Below are 10,479 nucleotides of genomic sequence, written 5' to 3'. Positions count from 1 at the left end.
AATATATACATGCATGTGTATTTATATATACAAATTTAATTATACACAGTACACACACATATATTATTAAAAACGAACTTTTATTTTGGATGTGATTAATCGCGATTAATCTTTTGACAGCCCTAATATATATATATATATACCATTTATATACCAAATTACCATGTTACCAATGTAACATGAAGGTAAAAGGTAAGGTAACAAAAAGGTAACACAAATTACATTTATACATGCATAAAGAAATGACTGTATCTTAAAATGTGTCATATATTGTGTGTTTTGTATTGATGATTTGCTTTTGCAAACAGAGTTTGAAGTGCTACTTTAGTTAAAACTAGAGTAAAGTTTGATGACAAACTTTGATGAAAGTTCAAAATAACATGAAAGCTTAAAGTTTGGAGGTTTTACTCAGAAAAAGTAAAAACATGTTGCTAACATGATTAGCATGTTGGTAGCATGTTGTTAACATGATTTAGCATGTTGCTGGCATATTTTAACACATTGTTAGCATGTTGTTATAGCATTTTTTTTTTTGCATGTTGCCCTTGGATAGTCGGCAAGCTTTACTAGTGGTAGACAGCTTTAAATACTCTATCCACCTTATTTTTCAACATGGAATTAAGATGTTTTTTGTGAATGTGCGAGACTTCAGATTTATTAGCCGCTATAGAGAAATAGTGAGAAGAATATATCAAGGTGCAGTAAACTGTAAAACTGTCTGCGCTACAAACTAGCCTGTATATAGTTAAGACAATGCATTAAAATAATATGGTAAGAAATACCAGTCTGCAATATCAGGCGCGAATGACACCAGAAGCCAGACACTCTGTCAAGCCATAATGACATTGGCATAAATTAAATTACACCACGTAGTGAAGCCACACTGCCACATTGTGGCTTCTTTCTGCTGCACCACATGCTTGCATTTTATATATATATTCCACTGCCTTGGTGTTCTAAAATGAGAAGTAACAAATAGGGAATATAATGCCCTTAACATCACGATGTTTTCACGATTTCACAACCATGCATTGACAGATTTACTGTTTAAAATAACTGTTCAAGCAAACCTACAGTTACACTACCTGAAACAAATCTTTGTTACATTAACATGGTTTAATGCATTGTTAATACACTGTTAGGACATGTTAACATGTCGCTAGCATGAGTAGCTTTTGCTAGCATGTTTTAACATGTTGTTAGCATTATTAGGATAGGGATTATACTGTGCATAAGTATGAAGGAAACTCAGGAAGGCAATAATGTAAATGTTTCTTTTGTAATACATTTTTATGGAGGATTTTTCATTTGAAATGGTTGGAAAACAAAACAAAACCAATGATTTATATCACACAGAACTGCATAACTGCACAGGAATGTTGTGTGCATTTTGTAATATATGAGCATTTATTAAAAATTTGTATTTATGAAAATATAACCATATATAGTCCTATATTTTGCTTTGTCAATAAAAAAAGAAGAAAAATACGGAAGTGCGCTTTCTTTTTGCATGGATTCATGGATAAAAACAACCTAGCGTTCAGCCAATCACAATAGCTTTAAATGAACCAATCAGACGAATTGTATTAAAAATGCAGCCACTCACACGGCAGCAAGAACTCTCCGCCAATCACCGACGAGCTCTAATACCCACGTGACATTGGGGTTTCAGAAAACTGTGTGACATCAGTGTTGTTTACTCACAGAAGAGAAGAGCTCGTGCAGCAAGCCATTTCTATAGTCTTTTAGCAAGATTATATTCTAATAAATAAACATGGCCGCCGCGGACATCGACAGATTAGTGTCATTTGAAGAAGCCCATTATGATCAATATGATTATTATAACCTGGAGGAATATCCCTGCCATGCCGGAGGAAAAGGCAGAAGTAAGAAGGAGATCGGGCTGAACACTAATCGCCATTCCCCGGCTGGACACGAGAGAAAAATAGCAGAAAAACTGCAAAACAGTGAAATAAAACGCAAGAGAACCAAGAGCGCGACATCCTGAGGAAAAAGCATCGAGGTAAGTATGATCAGATCATATTTATGCTTTTTTATAATGGAAAAATGGGACTCAAGGCATTTATCTCTCTCTCTCTCTCTCTTGAATTTTATTGATTTTAAATTAATATTATCCCCGGCTCAATGTTGTTGTTTTTTTTTTTGTCTGTTTATTTTACTGTTTATTTTTTATCAACTGTTTATAATGCTATTATTGTTGTTTAATTCTGTTTTGAGTTGTAACTGTATGTATTTGCCTTTATATATGTAAAAAAACAAACAAAGTATGATCAGTCAAATGTAAAATGTGTTTAACGACATGTCTAGGCAAATCCTCCACCCTCTTTGTGCTCCAACTGCTATTTTATGTAACCACTAGGGATCAAATTTCCACTAATTACATGCACCAATACTCCTGTTTGTAATTATGTAATAACACATCGAATGCATTTTTTTTTATTATTGCAAATATTCCTAATGCTCTGTTTTGTAATGCTTTACAGAATCAGGCCGCACATACTGGAAATTGATGAGTGAAACCGGATCGTGGTCCAAATGTCTGTTTTGCCTTTTCCCCGACCCACTGAATGTTGATGTCGTTCAGTTCGAGGCGCGCGCATGCGCATCTGTTCCACATTCTGCTGCTGTCACGTGATACGCGGGTGTCTGCCGCAGCAGTTCTGACATGTGTTTGGGTGTTTCATGGTGTCACATGGTGTCACGTCTTAAACGTTCACTGACTTTGAAAATAAAACGTGTTCAGCTAAAGGAAATTATGTGTACTTAAAGACGCTGTAAATTTCTATAATGTGAGACTTAAATAAATTTTCATAATTCTCTTATGTGGTTTTTGCATTGTTTATATTTTGTAGGCTATATGCAGCATCTGAATATCCATCCTTTTCATTATAGTTTGGAAAATTAGCTTAAAGTTTTGGGGATTTCCAAAGTTTAAAAGAAAAGAAAAGGTGTCAAATGAGTAAATATATTTAACATGACCTTCAGGTTTTCCTCATGCAGCCTCACAACTAAACGAGAGATATGCAGACATTCTCAAAATCATTTTATATTAGATAATAAAAGGCATATTTGTCTGTGGGTTTAAGTGTCCAAATACATTTTGGGCCACTGTATGTAACTTTTTCACATCTTTTTGATAATATGGGAAGGTTAATGGTTTTAAATAATCAGATGTGATTGTTTATCATACAATCAAGGTACACTATGTATAACTTTTGGCCCTCTAGCGGCTACAAATTTTTAAATACAAAAATTGCTTACGTTCTTTATGGTTGTGTGGATTAATATGGTTCTTTCTCATAACTAAAAAGAAGAGATTATCATACTGCTCATAAAACATTCAGTACTAGGCTTAAGAGATATAACCAGGTTAGATGGAAAGGATCTCAAGCTGACCAGCTGAAGACGTTACCTCTGCTATGGATCCGACACGTACTGGACACGCATGCGCGGTGGTGTGTTTTGGTCTGTACAAAAATAAAAATAAAAACCTGAATTTAAGATAAATATAAATGATCACTCGAGTGACAACTGCGTGATCTGACTGCTGTGATTAGTTTGCATATTAAACTTAAATTCAGGTTTTTTTTTATTTTTATTTTTTTATGTATGTAGCCTACATGGCATGATGTACATACATAAAACTCTGGCGACTCCGTCGATATAGAAACAAGACGCTAAAATGCAATCATGCAATGAGCTTCTCTACTACTTATTATGAAATTGATATTTTTATATTTGCTATTAGTAGGGGAGCGCGGGGCACAACCTAACGCGGGGTTAGTTGTAACACGCTTGTTTTAAATACTTCCGCACATGCTTGGATGACGGAACTTTGTTTATTTACTATATTTATTTACTTTATTTGCCATATCAACACTATATAGAAAAAAAAAATCCGCCAAAATTATTTTATTTTTGGAAGATATCCATAGACATTTATTAAACCATAGCAAAAGTAAATTTCTTACTTAAGTTAATTTTTCATCTCTATTTTTTGTATTTATTTAAAATAAGACAAATCTGATATTATTTTAATCTCCAAGATGTTATTTAACAGTTGAGATAGTTCTTTAATGCTTCGCTAACTAGCAGAAGACACTAGCAGGGTTTAAATCCCAGTTGTGCAGGCGGGGGCATGTTGTAACACTGCGTTACAATGTGCCCCTATTAGAAATATGCTATTATATTCTATACTTTTATTAATTTTATTGAGAAAACGTGAGGAAAAGGTGAATAAAGACTGAGAGTCAATGTCCAGAAATGACTAATTATTTATTTGTTTTGAACTATGTTGTATAGCTGTGTTTTCATGTGTTCGTAGTCAAAACTCAAAAATGAGTTTCTATTTAATTATTAAAAATTGCCATTATTTTATATGAAAAAGTTTTTTAATTGTATTTTATTTAGAAAATATTTTAGTTTGTTTTGTATATTTTTTTTATTAGATCAGATAACATTTTAAGCTGCCATATGTCATGTTACAATGTGCCCCACACATGTTACAATGTACCCCACCTATGGGGCATGTTGTCACATTTCACTTCCATTCTTTCGGGCTATATCAAGAAAAAAGTATATACTGTATTAATAAAATAAAAACACATAATTGTACTAGACATGTGGGAAATTAATGTGGGGAAAAAATAAATACTCTGAACCATAAGTAGATTTGCACAAACTGAGAAAGTCAAAAAGCGTTAGGTTGTGCCCCGCTCTCCCCTATTATATGGGGCGCCGTTTGTAAAGCGGCTCACGCTGAAAATAACAGCAACGTTTTGTCACATTTAGCTTCAAACAATGTTTAAAAACTGGTATGGATTTTTTTACGGTCACTTTTTAGCACATTTCCAACAATATTTGTCAACTTAGAGATATTTTAAATAAAATATATATTAGAGATATTTAGAGATATTTTAAATCTAAATATTAAATGTTACAAAAATACAGTTTCTCCAAACGTGTTTATTATGTTAGGTATATGTCCAAGAGTCCATTTCCTCGGATGACATTTAAACATTTAAACAAGACTCGGAAGGTAAAGTATTATTTATGTTCCCTGTAAATTATTTTTTGACTGCATAATAATGATTTCTCAATTCAGAATATTATCAAGATTGCGTAGGTGGATGTGTTCAGGGAATTTGCCAGTTAAAAGTATAACATTTAAAGCCCCTTAAATGAACGAAATTACTCGAAAAAAGATTCATTCATTTTGATGAACGAGTTCGAACAAGAGAGTCAAGCAAAATGATCTGAACTTCCCCATCCAGTACGTATTGGATCATCCAGCTACTTTTTTTTTTAAATTTTTTTAAATTTTTTTATTTAACAGATGCACAGATACAAAAAAAATCACAGTACATATAGTATATAGATTGCTGTATACAAACCGAGGTTGAGAAAACACAATAAAAATATAAAAAAATACCCAGGGACATTGCAGATATTTTTATCAAAAACTAAAAAAAAACTTAAAAAAACCCCACACATTTAGAGAGGAATATATCAATCTGTCATAATGTTGCTGATTAAACATAAAAGTCTGTCATTCTTCTTGTTATTTCGTACATTCCTAAGTGACTGAAGAAGTGAATCTCTAACTTAAAGCTTTTGAAGCAAGGCAGCTTTTTTTTGCCATTTTTGTTTGTGAATAAAGAATTTTGCTTGTAAAATAAAAAAGTTAACCATGTATTCAAATGATTTATCCGAGTTCTCATAACCAATGATGATATCTTTGGCTGTGAGGGAATAAGGATTTTTTAATTTTTCAAAAAGAAAATTATTCAGACCATAGAGAAACAATTTGGTTTTTCCACATTCAACGAAAAGATGCAACAATGTTTCATCCACACTCTCACAAAAGGAACACTTGGGGCTTATATCTATATATTTAGCTATACTCGTGTTGGTAGGGTAAATCTTATGAAGAATCTTGAAATGTACCTCCTTTACCTTGTTTGTGATGCAGTACTTATAAGGTAAAAGCCATGCTTCCCTCCACTGGATATCATTAAGTAGAGATGCCCAGTAGAACTTGCCCCTCGGTGAAATTCTGTGTTTAAGTTCAAATATTTGACGGATATGTTTGTTGTCACATTTTTTATCAAGTATATTAATTCCATTAAGTAAAAGTTGTGTCGGACTACTGGTTGGTAAACCATAAGAGAGATGGCATTTAAATGTTTGTGTTAGTCCTTTAGGTATAGCCTTAATCAGTAAATTGAATTCCTTGAAGGGCACTGGGAAGCAATAGCGGGACAGAAATTGGTCATAAGTCAAAATTGAACCAGAACAGTCAAATAAGGAAATAATATTATGAATACCTTTTTCAAACCATCTAGGGTAAAATATAGATTTCTTATTAATTGTGATCAATTCATTATTCTAAATAATCATTTTATGAGGTGAAAAATTGTGGATGAAACAGAGTTTCCAGGCAAGCAAACATTGCTGATGAAAATTAGATAATACAACAGGCAGTCTATTTGGAGCAATTTGACACTTAAGCACAAAGGAAAGGCCTCCTATTTGGTTAAATATGTGATTAGGAAATGAAGAACCATAGGGAGTTGCACATACTAATACATCTTTTAATCCAACTAATCCTAAATGTGTTAATGGTATCAGTGAAATCCAGAAAATCTAAACCACCATTCGCCCTACATCCTGTAAGCACTTCCTTTTTGAGCTTATGAGGTTTGTTTTTCCAAATAAAGTCTAGAAATATTTTGTTGATCTGTTTTATTGTTTTATCATTAATAAATAATGAAAGTGATGGGTAAACAAAATAAGAAATTCCATCAGCTTTAGATAACAAAATTCTGCCAAACATACTGAGGTCACGTTGTAACCATGAATTCAGAATACTTTCAGTTTTAATTATTTTCTCTGTAAAATTTAATTGTTGTCTATTTTTATAATCTTTAGTCATTTGAATACCCAAATATTTAACTGTATGTTTTACTGGTATATTGTTTATGGTGTCACTACACTTTTTTAAGGGTAATAATTCACATTTGGCTACATTTAATCTCAGACCCGAGGCATTAGAAAATTGCTCAATAATATTTAGGCCACGAGCTAGTTGGTTTTTATCGTGCAAAAACAAGATAGTGTCGTCTGCCAATTGTGATTTCCTTGTCAAAAATTGTTAATCCTTTTAAGTCAAGATCATGTTTTATAACTTACCCAAAGCTAGTAGTTCTGTTACCAATAAAAAAAGGAAGGGTAGGACATCCTTGCCTTATGCCTCGTTCGATACTAAATCGTTGAGTTGTGTTATGATTAACTATAATAGAGCTATTAATATCTTTATAGAGCATCTCGACTATATTAATAAAGGGTAGGCCAATTGAAACAAAAATGTATGTATCCAGCTACGTCATCGTGCTACAGGCTGCATGTGGTTACGTCACGACTTAGCCGAATAGTTCCAAGTTTAGGTTGCTAAGCAACACATAGAGCAACAAACACGGACAGCAGTCAGTGAAATACAGCAGTATCGAGATACAAATAAAAGGCAACATGTTTACCTTATTTTACCTTCACCATTTTATCACCGGTATGATATCTGTGATAAACGCCCGCACGAGCTCCACAGACGCGGAGAACACGACAGGTAACTTTAATACAAATCAAAACTCACATATATGCAGAAATAACAGTCCCAGGTAGCCAAAAAGATGTGGATGGGACAACGATGGCCCAAAATCATGTGTTATGCCGAATTTCGTCCAAAATCTGGCCCGAATCTGTGTTCCAAATGAAAATGTATAACGTTATTCCTAATGATTTTTTTTAAACCATGGTTGTATTACCACAGTTTAACCATGGCTTTACTACCGTATCTTTTTATCCTAACGTTACCGTGTCTGTCTGTGTGTCTGTATGTCTGTGTGTGTGTCTGTCTGTCTGTCTGTCTGTCTGTCTGTGTGTCTGTCTGTCTGTGTGTCTGTATGTCTGTGTGTCTGTCTGTGTGTCTGTGTGTCTGTCTGTGTGTCTGTCTGTCTGTGTGTCTGTATGTCTGTGTGTCTGTCTGTGTGTCTGTCTGTGTGTCTGTATGTCTGTGTGTCTGTCTGTCTGTCTGTGTGTGTGTCTGTATGTCTGTGTGTCTGTATGTCTGTGTGTGTGTCTGTCTGTCTGTCTGTCTGTCTGTCTGTCTGTGTGTCTGTATGTCTGTGTGTGTGTCTGTCTGTGTGTGTGTCTGTATGTCTGTCTGTGTGTCTGTATGTGTGTGTGTCTGTATGTCTGTGTGTCTGTCTGTGTGTCTGTATGTCTGTGTGTCTGTGTGTCTGTCTGTCTGTCTGTGTGTCTGTATGTCTGTCTGTCTGTCTGTCTGTCTGTCTGTGTGTGTGTCTGTATGTCTGTGTGTCTGTCTGTCTGTCTGTCTGTCTGTCTGTCTGTGTGTCTGTATGTCTGTATGTCTGTGTGTCTGTGTGTCTGTCTGTCTGTCTGTGTGTCTGTATGTCTGTGTGTGTGTCTGTCTGTCTGTCTGTGTGTCTGTCTGTCTGTCTATCTGTGTGTCTGTATGTCTGTGTGTCTGTCTGTCTGTCTGTCTGTCTGTGTGTCTGTCTGTCTGTCTGTCTGTGTGTCTGTATGTCTGTATGTCTGTGTGTATGTGTGTCTGTATGTCTGTGTGTCTGTATTCTCTTGGTCTGCGTTACGTCACAAATCATGTGACCTGCGTAGCAACGACAGGTAACGTTAACTTTAATACAAATCAAAACTCACATATATGCAGAAATAACAGTCCCAGGTAGCCAAAAAGATGTGGATGGGACAACGATGGCCCAAAATCATGTGTTATGCCGAATTTCGTCCAAAATCTGGCCCGAATCTGTGTTCCAAATGAAAATGTATATTCCTAATGATTTTTTTTTAAACCATGGTTCATGTAACGTTACCACAAATTGGTTGTATTACCACAGTTTAACCATGGTTTTACTAACGTATGTATCTTGAATTACATTTAAGCCTAGTTGTAACAAACATCTACAAAATAACAACAGAAAGACAAGTTACTATTTAATGATACAGCCAAATAGTGTCCTATTATTCTAATTGAATTTATTTATCAGATTTAAGAATTTGAAATGAAAGATGAAGCATACATTTAATAAATGCCCTTTATAAAGGTAGAAAAAATTATTCTGATAAGAGTGTATTAAAGAAATGTAATTTTGCCAAAAGAAAAACTTTTATTTGAAATACATTTTAATTTTAAAGCAGCCTACTTCAGTGTGATATGCTATACCATCATGCTTAACACAGAGAATTTGAATAATTGTAATGATCAGGTGCAGATATCTAAATCAGAGAATATCATAGGTTTGAGATTTATCCAAACTGAATCAAGATCGGAATAAAACCACAAGAATGAAAAGAAATTGAAATTAAGAAATTAAAAGAATGAAAGAAATTGTAAAATTTGTATCTAGCAATAGTAAAAGCAGTAGCCTATACCAATTATTGCACTATGCTGTCACTAAACTCAATAAAATAGTGTTTAGTTAGGCTACCAAATGTTCTGTCAATCAATAGCCTACACTTATTGTTTGTGAGTCTGGTTATTACCACTCTGATTCATGTCCGTTTCAGCCTGATGTTTCTGATGTTAGTTTTAATTTTTCCTTAGGCAACATGCAGTCTGAAGGAATGACTAGCAGCAGTGAACCGTCGACCAGCGCTAATCCACAAACACCTGGACCATCGACCAGCGCTAATCCACAAACACCTGAGGCATCGACCAGCGCTAATCCACAAACACCTGAACCGTCGACCAGCGCTAATCCACAAACACCTGAACCGTCGATCAGCGCTAATCCACAAACACCTGAACCGTCGACCAGCGCTAATCCACAAACACCTGAACCGTCGACCAGCGCTAATCCACAAACACCTGAGGCATCAATCGGCGCTAATCCACAAACACCTGAACCGTCGACCAGCGCTAATCCACAAACACCTGAGGCATCAATCGGCGCTAATCCACAAACACCTGAACCATCGACCAGCGCTAATCCACAAACACCTGAGGCATCGACCAGCGCTAATCCACAAACACCTGAACCGTCGATCAGCGCTAATCCACAAACACCTGAACCGTCGACCAGCGCTAATCCACAAACACCTGAACCGTCGATCAGCGCTAATCCACAAACACCTGAACCGTCGACCAGCGCTAATCCACAAACACCTGAACCGTCGATCAGCGCTAATCCACAAACACCTGAACCATCGACCATCGCTAATCCACAAACACCTGAACCGTCGACCAGCGCTAATCCACAAACACCTGAACCGTCGATCAGCGCTAATCCACAAACACCTGAACCGTCGATCAGCGCTAATCCACAAACACCTGAACCGTCGATCAGCGCTAATCCACAAACACCTGAACCATCGACCATCGCTAATCCACAAACACCTGAGGCATCGATCAGCGCTAATCCACAA

General features: G+C 35.5%; 1 long non-coding RNA gene across 1 annotated transcript; it reads left to right on the top strand.

Annotated features, from left to right (window-relative positions):
* The first annotated feature begins 1,675 nt into the window (after positions 1 to 1,675).
* Positions 1,676 to 2,840, top strand: LOC307158905. The gene is made up of 2 exons (XR_013821290.1): positions 1,676 to 2,023; positions 2,505 to 2,840. It is a non-coding gene; the product is annotated as an uncharacterized lncRNA (long non-coding RNA).
* Positions 2,841 to 10,479: the final 7,639 nt, after the last annotated feature.

Source organism: Squalius cephalus (assembly GCF_949319135.1).
Source record: "Squalius cephalus genome assembly, chromosome: 5".
In the NCBI taxonomy this organism is placed as follows: domain Eukaryota; kingdom Metazoa; phylum Chordata; class Actinopteri; order Cypriniformes; family Leuciscidae; genus Squalius; species Squalius cephalus.
Note: the sequence above shows the minus strand (reverse complement) of the source record. Positions and strands in the feature narration are given on the sequence as shown.